Here is a 10,142-nt window from a genome sequence, read left to right on the forward strand (position 1 = left end):
AATGGAGAAAAATCAAAGATGAAAATATTCATGTTCATGTTGCAGAACACTAGTCATTTAGTTAGTTGTGCAAGCCTCATTGTCACCTTCATAATTGTTTGTTTAGGATACTGTTAACGGCTAAACATTATTTATTTATTTATTTATTTATGTACTTTTAAATATATATCTCCCAGCCCTTTCATAAAATAAGGACTTCAGAGTTTCCACTTTTGTAAATTAAATCCAAACTTCAGGCACTTCAAAAACATGTCAGACATTTCCCGGTGGAAACAAAAGGACAGTTAAAATGAAGAATGTTGTTCTTTGGTATGTTTTTCTTTCACTTAACAACCTGCACTCTAGGAGAGCTCTAGGTTCTTGTTTATCCACCGATTATGGCTCTCAGCTCTCTGTCTGTTTAAACAGGCTGATTGATGGAGATGATTGGCAGGCACCACTCAAAAGTTCACTACTGAAAATAAGCTTCAAGAAAGGCAAGTGCACCATGTGTGAATTCAGAAGTCTGAAAAACAGACCCAAAGTAATTTCACTTGCAAGTGAAAGAACAAAAAGCTAATATGTAAGTGTAAGCTGATAAGAGGGCAATCCAACAAGACAAGCTGATACACTGTATGTTTCAGAGTGAACCACAGCAAAGTGATCTTTTCACACAAGCTCCATCTCTGCAAGTGTTGTAAGTCTGAGTAGCTTATAGCATAGCATGCACCATATTCATTTAAATTAATATATTAAATAAATCAAGCATGAACTTTTCCCCATTTATGTTCCTGTAATATTTAACTTTTCTCGTGCAGATTAACACATTATATCATACAAAATAAATAAAATCTACGCATATGTATTTCCTTCTATTATGTTTTGTTTTTGAAGATGAATATATTACTCACAACTTGAAAACTGAAAATGTGGTGTAGTTGATTGTTTCATATTTAAGTTCTCTATCGCTACTCTAACCTAGATTGCATTTCAAATACCTAGATAATGTCCGTGATTTATTTCCAATGCAAGAGCTTTTCAAGATACTGGAGGTGTTGAGCCGAGATAAAAATGGCCCCTGCAATTGGAACAAGCTGGCCACAAATTGAGCTGTCTAAATCTCAAACATGCCATGATTAATCTGTTTGGTTAAAAAGGTGCAGATTTGCATGGCAGCAGAGACAGAAAGTGAAGAGGACAAAAGTGCTTTTAGATTTCTGTACGAAAGTGTAGAACTGTGAGATGGGGAAATGGAAAATGAGGTGGAGCCATTATCAGCCTCTCTTCCAGTTCAGTACAAGCTGCGTACTGTTAGTCAGGTAGCAGGTGTTCCATGAGGACTGATGTCCTAATTTTATGACCCCTCGGTTTTTTAATGACCTTGATTTAAACTGCAAGGGTGTTCTTGGGCATCTTGTACTGTTCTAAATAGCAGATTAATCATTAACACTTTAACCTTGACTTAGACAACATGTACAGCCCCCACTTCTGATCAGGGTCTCATTAGCACCCTGAAGATGCTGAAATTTGACCAAGTTTGGTGTTTAATTGATCTAATTATCTCATCTTCCCTGCAACAACATCTGTTCTGTACTAATACAGTCACACATACGGTGTGAAGAATGTGATTTAGGGTCTTTTGGAACTTCATGCCACATTCTGAATAACTCATTTCAACACGCAGTCAGCAACACGCCCAAATACTTAGATTGTTTTGCTCATCTATCACAGGAAAGGGAGTGGATTACACCTAATGAAGGTGCTGATGATAGCTGAGACACGGGTGCTGAAACAGGGTTGTGCTTCCTCAGCTGCAAGTGAGTCGAGCCATCTGGATCTGATCTGGATAAGGCTGCAGGACTCTCAGTAATCGCTAGAGTAGCTCAGGTAAACTATCACAGATGTGAGATAATTGCAAGGAGCGGGCTTTCAAAACAACATCATTTGGGGGAGTTGCAAACCTTCGAGCCTCTGCACCATTGAGGCTTATAAGAAAGTGAGAGTGGAAAACATTTTCTTAGTAGCTCATTTTATTGCACTTTTTTTTTTTTTTTTGGAACTTTCAGAGGCTTTGAAGGAAATTAAAATGTGCTCTGGTTTTAATATCTTGCTGAAAAAAAAGAAAGAAAAAAAAAACATCTTAAAGGCACAATATGTAAGACTTTTTTTATTAAAATATCCAAAAACCACTAAAACAGTGTTATATATTTTGCTGACTTATGTACTTACATTATCCCAAATGTTTCGAAGAATGTTTAAATACAGATAAATAAGCAATTTTAACTAGTGACACGAACCATGTCCGTAATGTAATTGTGTTGCTTGCCAGTGACGTCATAACCCCTCGATTTTGTAGAAAACATGGAAACACCAAAGACGCTTTAATATGTTGTGCGTTCTAATAGACCAGTGACGACTGCACAGAGTAGCATTATAACAGAACTTTCAAATGTATCAAGTATGATAAAAGCTCCGCTGCTTTTGAGCCGCTTGTCACGCTTGTTCAGCAGCCTCGTTTCACTTCGATGGCTTTCAGCCTCACCCTGCTTCATTCTACTACGTTAATAAATCATTAGCTCATCCATGAACATGATTTCTGCCCGAGTCCCATCGGATTGCATCGGCTGTGGGGATGAAGACGACAACTTCCATGATTTCACACTTAGTCACGCCGTCATCAAACTACACTACCTAGTCTTTGTTTATTTTGAATACGCGCCCTCTAGCGGCAAAAAATTACATATTGTGCCTTTAAATAAGCTGATCTCATGCCGGCCGAGCTTGGTTTTGCTTTTCTTTGTTAATAGCATTATTTAGTGTTAAGCTTATGATAATTTGTCAACAACCATGAGCCTGCTAGTTTTAAAATAAATTAACTTTGTTGGCAGCATTGTTCAGTAAACCCAATAAATTCAGTAAACCCCTCTTGTTGTTCTAGGTACTGTACAGTACTGTTGCATTTAAAGTATATCACTGTTCTGGCAGACTCATGTCATAACTATCAACATGGGCGTTAATCATAATTCAGGGAGATGGGTCTTGTCTTAAAAAAAAAAAATATTATTCAAGAACAATTTGTCCAAACTAAGAGCTCATTGAGTGATAAGAACAAAAGCTTGAGAAAATTTCAGCTCTTATGATTATATAGGTCAGGCCAGGTAAAGCAAGCAGTCACACTCTGCTGCAGCTGCAACACTAATACAGTATTTTCTAAAACTTGCTTGTTATCAATTCAAGGGCAAAATCATCTTGTTAATATTTTGGTATTGTTTACTGAGCTCTATAACTTTATATATTTATATATGTTCATTTGACCTGAATAGCTTCTACAAAGCAATTAGACAGGAATTAGCCAAAAACAACAACAACAACAAAAAAAAAACAAACAGACATAGATGTAAACAGGTACTTAAAAAATAAAAGCAATTTTGATTAAATTAGTAGCAATATACCTCTGGTACTGTGTCACCAGGGTTTTTTTTTTTTTTTTTTTTTTGATTTCTCCCTAGAATATCCTCTTCCTATCAGCATGATTGGGGTTTGGAGCATTTTCTCTGATCATGTTAAAGCAGACAGCATGTGACAGCAGGGGATGAAGATTCAATATGATCAGTGAGAAAACCAGTAGGAGAAACCAAGACAGTTGGATTCAACCCATGTGCATTAGAGAATATTTTCTATAATTGTAAATAATTGGTAGCTTTGCAGAGAAGTGACACCGATGCCAAGTAATGCCAGGCTACATGGTTGGATATTCTAACTAATTGGCTCTTTAAAACAGGCTAGGCATTTTTAAGGTCCTTAAATTGGTCCTCTTCCCTTCAGAGAGCAGTTTGCTTGCCAAAACTAATTAGACCATTGCTGATTGTTTAGAAACCCAGAGAACACTAAGGCAAACCAGACGACAGAGAGAGGAGCGAAGCCAGGAGCTGACTTACCATAGCTCAGCTGGGGAGAGAAGCAAAATGTTGCTTATTAGGTACAAACTTAGTAAAGGATTCACAGCAAGGCCCGAAGAGCTGTTACAACGTGCTGGGCAAGACTTAAAACCGAACACATAACTCCTTAATGTGTGCGTATGTGCCCTGTGTAGCCTTGATTTCTCTCTCTTGTTGTCTCGCTCTCCATTTTTAGATCCAGACTGAGTAAATGTGGCCCTAACTCTGTAGAACAGTAAAGAGAAGTAGTTGAAGTGGCTAGATTAGCTTATGGTATTCACAGTATTTAGCTGTGTCTTTGAATATGCATTTATCTGGCATTCTCACATTCAGCCAGGGCTTTGACAGTTTTTTGACCTCTGACCTCTGCTCTCATCTGGGATCGACAGTGTCTCTGTTTCCATTTATTTCTAAAATTACCATACTTATTATTCACAGCCTGCTGCAGTTGGAGTGAGGAAATTTTCCAGTGTTATTTTAACTAAATGTATTTCCCCCCACTAATTCCTCACAGATGTAATATTGTTAGATATTAAGTCATATTGAAAGACACAATATTGCTGTTGTGAGATATAAATTCAAAATTAGAAGAGAAAAAGTCAAAATTAGGAGGAGCAAAGTGGCAATTGTCAGATAAAGAAATAGCCCTAATTACAAGATATAAAACAGCAATTACAAGAAATAGTTATTACAATTACAAGAAAAAGTCATTATGAGACACGACGTTGCTGTTCTGAGATACAAATTCCCAATTATGAGGTGAAAAGTCAGAATTAGGAGTTATAAAGTAACAATTATAAAGTCATAATTAAGAGAAATAGTCAGAAATGTGAGATACAATGCCACAATTACAAGAAATAAAGAAGAAAAGTGAAATTACAATGAAGTTATATTATGAGATAGGAAGTCATATTGTGAGACACAAAGTTGCTACTGCAAAATATAAAGTCATAATTTAGAGGAATAAATTCACAATTGTGATATATATAATCACAGTTAAAAGACATAGTCACAATTAAAAGAAATAACGTTACAAGTGTGAGATATAAAGTCGCAATTGTGAGAAGTAAATTCAAAATTGACAAGTTTCTTTCTTGTAATTGAGATTTTATTTTACACAATTAACTTCCCAATTCCCACAACAAAATCCAATTTCCTGGTATACAGTTGGTCATGAGGTTCTGGTTTAAATGTGATGTGGTACAGCCCAGACTGCACATAACATTGAAAGGATTATTCTCAGGTACAGAGGAAGACAGAGAGAGAGAGAGAGAGAGAGAGAGAGAGAGAGAGAAGGATCAAATGAGAGAACAAGCCAGTGTCCTAGTAGCCTCATTCTCCCTACTAGTAGAGCATGTCCCAACTGTTGTCAATTTATCAATGTAACGTGCACTAGTGGGCACAGTTTGAGCCTCCATTAGGGCAGGTGCCTCCATCCATCTTCGCCTCACTCTCTTACTCTACCTTGTCAAGGGAAACTAAATGGAGCTTTTGAAGAAATGTAAACAACCCTCAGTGGACGATCATTGCGTCCAGCCCTCAGCAGATGGGAGAAGTTCCGTTTGGTTGTCTCAGGCTGCTGATGAAAGGTTCTTTGGAGCCTGCATATGTCTTTTGTCCTGTCAAACCATTTTTCTTGATGAAAATGTTGCTATTTGTTTGTAACATTGTATTGCAAACAAAGCATATATTTATTTGTATATATATGCACAAGTATATAATGACTTCTTTTAGCCAATTTGAATGCTCTTTGAGTATCTAGGTTGCTTTTCCCAGTGGGCTTTTCATACATGAAGTTGTAACATTAGATTACATTTTGTCCTCAGATGTCAAGCCTGTTAGCAGGAGGGCATAGCAGTGTTCAAGGAAGACTGAATCTACATCTCACATAGGCATGTTGAACAGAAACTTGTTCTTTTTATTCCTTATTATTAAGTTACTTACTTCCAATTTTTACCCTTGGGCTTTTCTCCATTCATTTTGCTACTCTCAAAGCTGTGCAGTCAGGGGTAAATATGACAAGCTTTTAATTAAAACAGAAAGAAATTAAACTAGGATGAGGTAGATTTGAATCACTTGGATGACAATGATTAGACATGTCGCCAGCACTGGGCTTTGTCAGGAGAACGAACCACATGTTTAGTTTTTATTTCACTCTCCAAATTGACCCTTGTAGCAATGATGGGGGTTATGGTGAAAGAAATGGATTTCGCTCGACAGTCCAGCACAGTCCAGCTCTGTCACACGCTAACTGTATGTGCGTCAACAGCCTGGAGAGGGAGTTGAGCTAATGATGATTTGAAGACCACAAATCAAACCAGCTGAAGGCGTCATCCCTACCATGCCACTAAGCATGGGCTGGTTATTTCTATTTTTATATCATTCAGCCTAAGTTTTTGATATGTTTGTATCATGTTGTATTTGGTTCATAGAGGGTTTACAATTTACTGTTACCATTTCAGTTTGGTTCAGATTTTTCATAACAGTTTAGATTCCTGTAATTTTGATTCTCCTATTTTCATCACACAACAACAGTTTGTCCATGTATATGTTTCTTTTTTTTCCTTTTTTTTTAGCTTTATATGGGGCTCTCCTTTTTTCCCCCCAATAATTCATTTCACTTGGATGTACATTACAGTAATAAAAGGAATATCTGTGACTTCCATTACAACTTTAATGGTTACTTTGTATTTTTAGTACTCGTAAATAATAAATATTTCTGAAAAGAACTGTTATTTCGATTCCAAATGATGAGGTCATTTTTTACTAATAAATAAGTTTAAAAACATTATTTTAAAAGGTGTGCTCCATAAAGTCATTCATTTAGGAATCAGACTACACTATTTGTGTTTTATGTTTTTCATCCATTGAAAATAACTGCCTGATAAGAGTCATTTGTCTGGGAGTTGAACTGCACTGTTTACCCAGTATGTTTATGATTCAGTAAAAAGAATTGGTTAATATTCATTCTGTATCTGGACTACACTTTTTACTGTATGCTTTTGATTCACTACAAATAAATTACTCAAGAATCATTGATTTGGGAATCAGACTACAAGGTTGGGGCTGTAACATCATTAGCGGTGTTGCATTGCTACTAGGCACTCAATAGGTTCTCAACTATTAAAGAGGACTAAGAATAATATAACTGAGGGAAAGGATATTAACTTTGTGTGCTTCAGTATTTTAATGTCCTCTTCCTGTCCCCTCAATCTTACGTCAGGGAAGTTTTGACAGTGAAGACTGTTTCAGCTTTATAGCCTAAGAACATTCTGTGAGATGGAAATCTAATTATTCAGAACAAGGCCATCGACTAATGAATTTATCAAGGTTCTGAAAGTAAGGTTATGTCTGTCTCTTGATATTAATGTACATGTTCTCTGTGGTCAGCATCCACTGAATTGGGGTTAGCAGGCTTGCAGACTGTCTGGTGGTTCTGTACCGGAAGACTGTGTTGCTTGATTGCCATCACTGCAGTTTAATGTAACCTGCTGCTTAATGCTGGTTTATCTCCAAGGAGTTCCATCAAGTTTCTTCATGTAGGAGTTGGATTGATTAAAAGAGATTTTGATAAGCACGCAGGTATCTGCATGAGCAAACAGGAACGACACACTTGCTGCTTCGCTGGGCAATGATGTGCGATGATTGATGCATCCTACGCGCTGTAATTGGCAACAGGTGCAATTACAATAGTCATTTAAAAAGTTTCTGATGTTATTCTCGCTGTTTTGCAAACAGGGCATGCAAATAATGACATAATGAATTAATGACATTAACCTCCCCAAACTGCTGTGGCTGTCAAACAGCTAATTTCATGGTCCTCATTTGCCTGGTGCCACTTATTTATGAAGCCATGTTTTTAGCAAAGATTTGGGAGATTAAACTGTCAGTTTGTTGATGAATCTGTGAAGTAAGGCTGCCCATACTGGTCATTTGCATAGCTGAACACATTCTATGCTATATACTGGGGAAATGATTCGCCTGACACGAGGCTTAGAGGTTAAATAGACAATATAATGAAGATTCTCTCATACCTTCTAATCATCTTAATGCTCCATGTCTTTGTCCAACCTTTTTTTTCCCAGAATATTCATTATTTCAGTATCATCTTGCTTAATAATTCATGAGACCCAAATGCAAGTCAATTAGGTACTGCTGATTATGAGATTGATAATAGCACTTTTATTGGATAATTTATGGACATATGAAAGGTAAGGTGGGCCAGGGATTATGACGATCTTTTTCGCTCGACTAATCCGTTTAACCTGAGTTCACTTTACAAAGCTTTTAAAAAGTGAGTCATAGCTTTGGGCTACATGAATGTAGATGAGGTTTAAAAGTTTGTGGTCAGTAAGATATTTTTAATGATTTTAAAATAACTCTCTTGTGCTCACCTGTAGGCTGCATGTGTTTGATCAAAAACACAGTAAAACTATTTAAAATAACAGTTTTCTCTTTTTAAATATATTTCAAAATGTAATTTATTCCTGTGATGGCAAATCAGAATTTTCAGCAGCCATTACTCCAGTCTTCAGTCTTTTTAATGGTAAAGTATTTGATCAAATGACCTGAGAATAGATGGCACAACTAATTTTACTGTACGTCAGAGCATTGAAAAAAGATCACGTCCTCCATTTATGGGAGTTTCTGACTTTAAAACGCCAGTATTCACTCAGCTGTGGCGAAAACAAAGCTCTCTCCTAGATACAATAATAAGAGAATTGATGTTGCTTTAGCCAGCGTTCCTTTTCAACACAGCACTTTGAGAAAAACTACATAAAGCTGATGCACTCTAATGTGCGTAGTCTGTAAATTAGCCTAATTTGGTCAAGCCTTGAAAAAGGAAAGACTTGAAAGCACATGACTGTCATACTCATTTTAATCCAGATACATTTTATCATCTCATTTAAATAATTTGCTCTGAAGTGAACTTGATTCAATATGAAAGTAATTACTATCTATTATATTCAAACAAGATGTTGTAAACCTTTGGTCATGCTAATCAAATCTTCTTTTATTCCAAATTAAGATTCTAGTTTTCTCACTGTCCCCTTCTTTTCACATTTGATGCTTATTATCTAATTTTCTTTTTGAGGCCTTGATTACACTTCATCTGAAAATGGACAGTAATTACTGCCCCACTGCTTACAAAAGGTCTGCAGCAGAAAGAGGCCAAATCATTCTTATTCAAGGAGCAACAAAGCAGGCAAATGAATCTCTTTCTGCCATGTCTCGTTTCTATGCTCCCAATACACATCTCTCCTCTGGATTAAACCTTTTTACCCTTTCCCTTATGCCGTGAATCATACATGATCTATTCAGAGACATAATATGCACAACAAGCATAAAATAGAATTCAGAGGAGGCCTCGTGCTTTGAACAGGTTGGCCTGGAGTCACTTTGATGTGGATCTTAGCTCATGAAAGACGGGTCCACTCTGGCCCGCAGGTACTTGCTGATATTTACACATTTTAATCACACACTCGCCTGCTCTGCCAGGTGTGTGTCAAGCGCAAACCACCCCGTTTAGTTTATCATTTCCAGGATGAGGAGTCTCTTAACTCGTCACGACAGAATGGTGTGAAACGATTTCTTGCTCTAGAAAGGAGATTTCATTATCGCCGCGACACACCCTTCTCCCCCTCCGGTGCGGGTTTGTGCAAGCACGAAACGAAGAGATGAGCTGAAGGGGCTTTGTGGGGAAAATCTGAAGTGGTTTGTTGTTTTAATGCTTTATTAAAGCCAAAGATGGCAGAACCTGATTACCATCAGCTTTAGAGAAGCAAAAGGTTAATGATGCCCCTTTTCTGATATAGGGAGAGTGAGGAAGAAGAGGAAGTAGAGGTAGAGAGTATCTATTTATTACCGATAAGATTTTTGCTTGTCTCATACCACACCCAAAGCAACCCAGAGTGGTTTGTTTTCCTCTGCCCTCTGTAATGTCGGGCAGGTGAGGGACTGCTTTTCTCTGATGTATGAAACTGACTCTTTTTTATGCCAGTTGAAGCTGGCTACTTCTCTGAATTACACAGATAAATCATAAAGAGAAGAGAGGATTATGGAATAGTCTTGATGCCACAGGAACATGAGCTCATTAAGGTGTCTGTTGTTTGATATTGAATGAAGCGCCATCAAGACTTTTCTGCGTTTTAGAACTACCCCCCTTAAAAACTGTAGATTTTATTTATTTATTTATTTTTTAATACCAGTTTTGATATCATGCAC

This window comes from Cyprinus carpio, chromosome A6 (genome assembly GCF_018340385.1).
Source record: "Cyprinus carpio isolate SPL01 chromosome A6, ASM1834038v1, whole genome shotgun sequence".
Classification (NCBI taxonomy): Eukaryota; Metazoa; Chordata; class Actinopteri; order Cypriniformes; family Cyprinidae; genus Cyprinus; species Cyprinus carpio.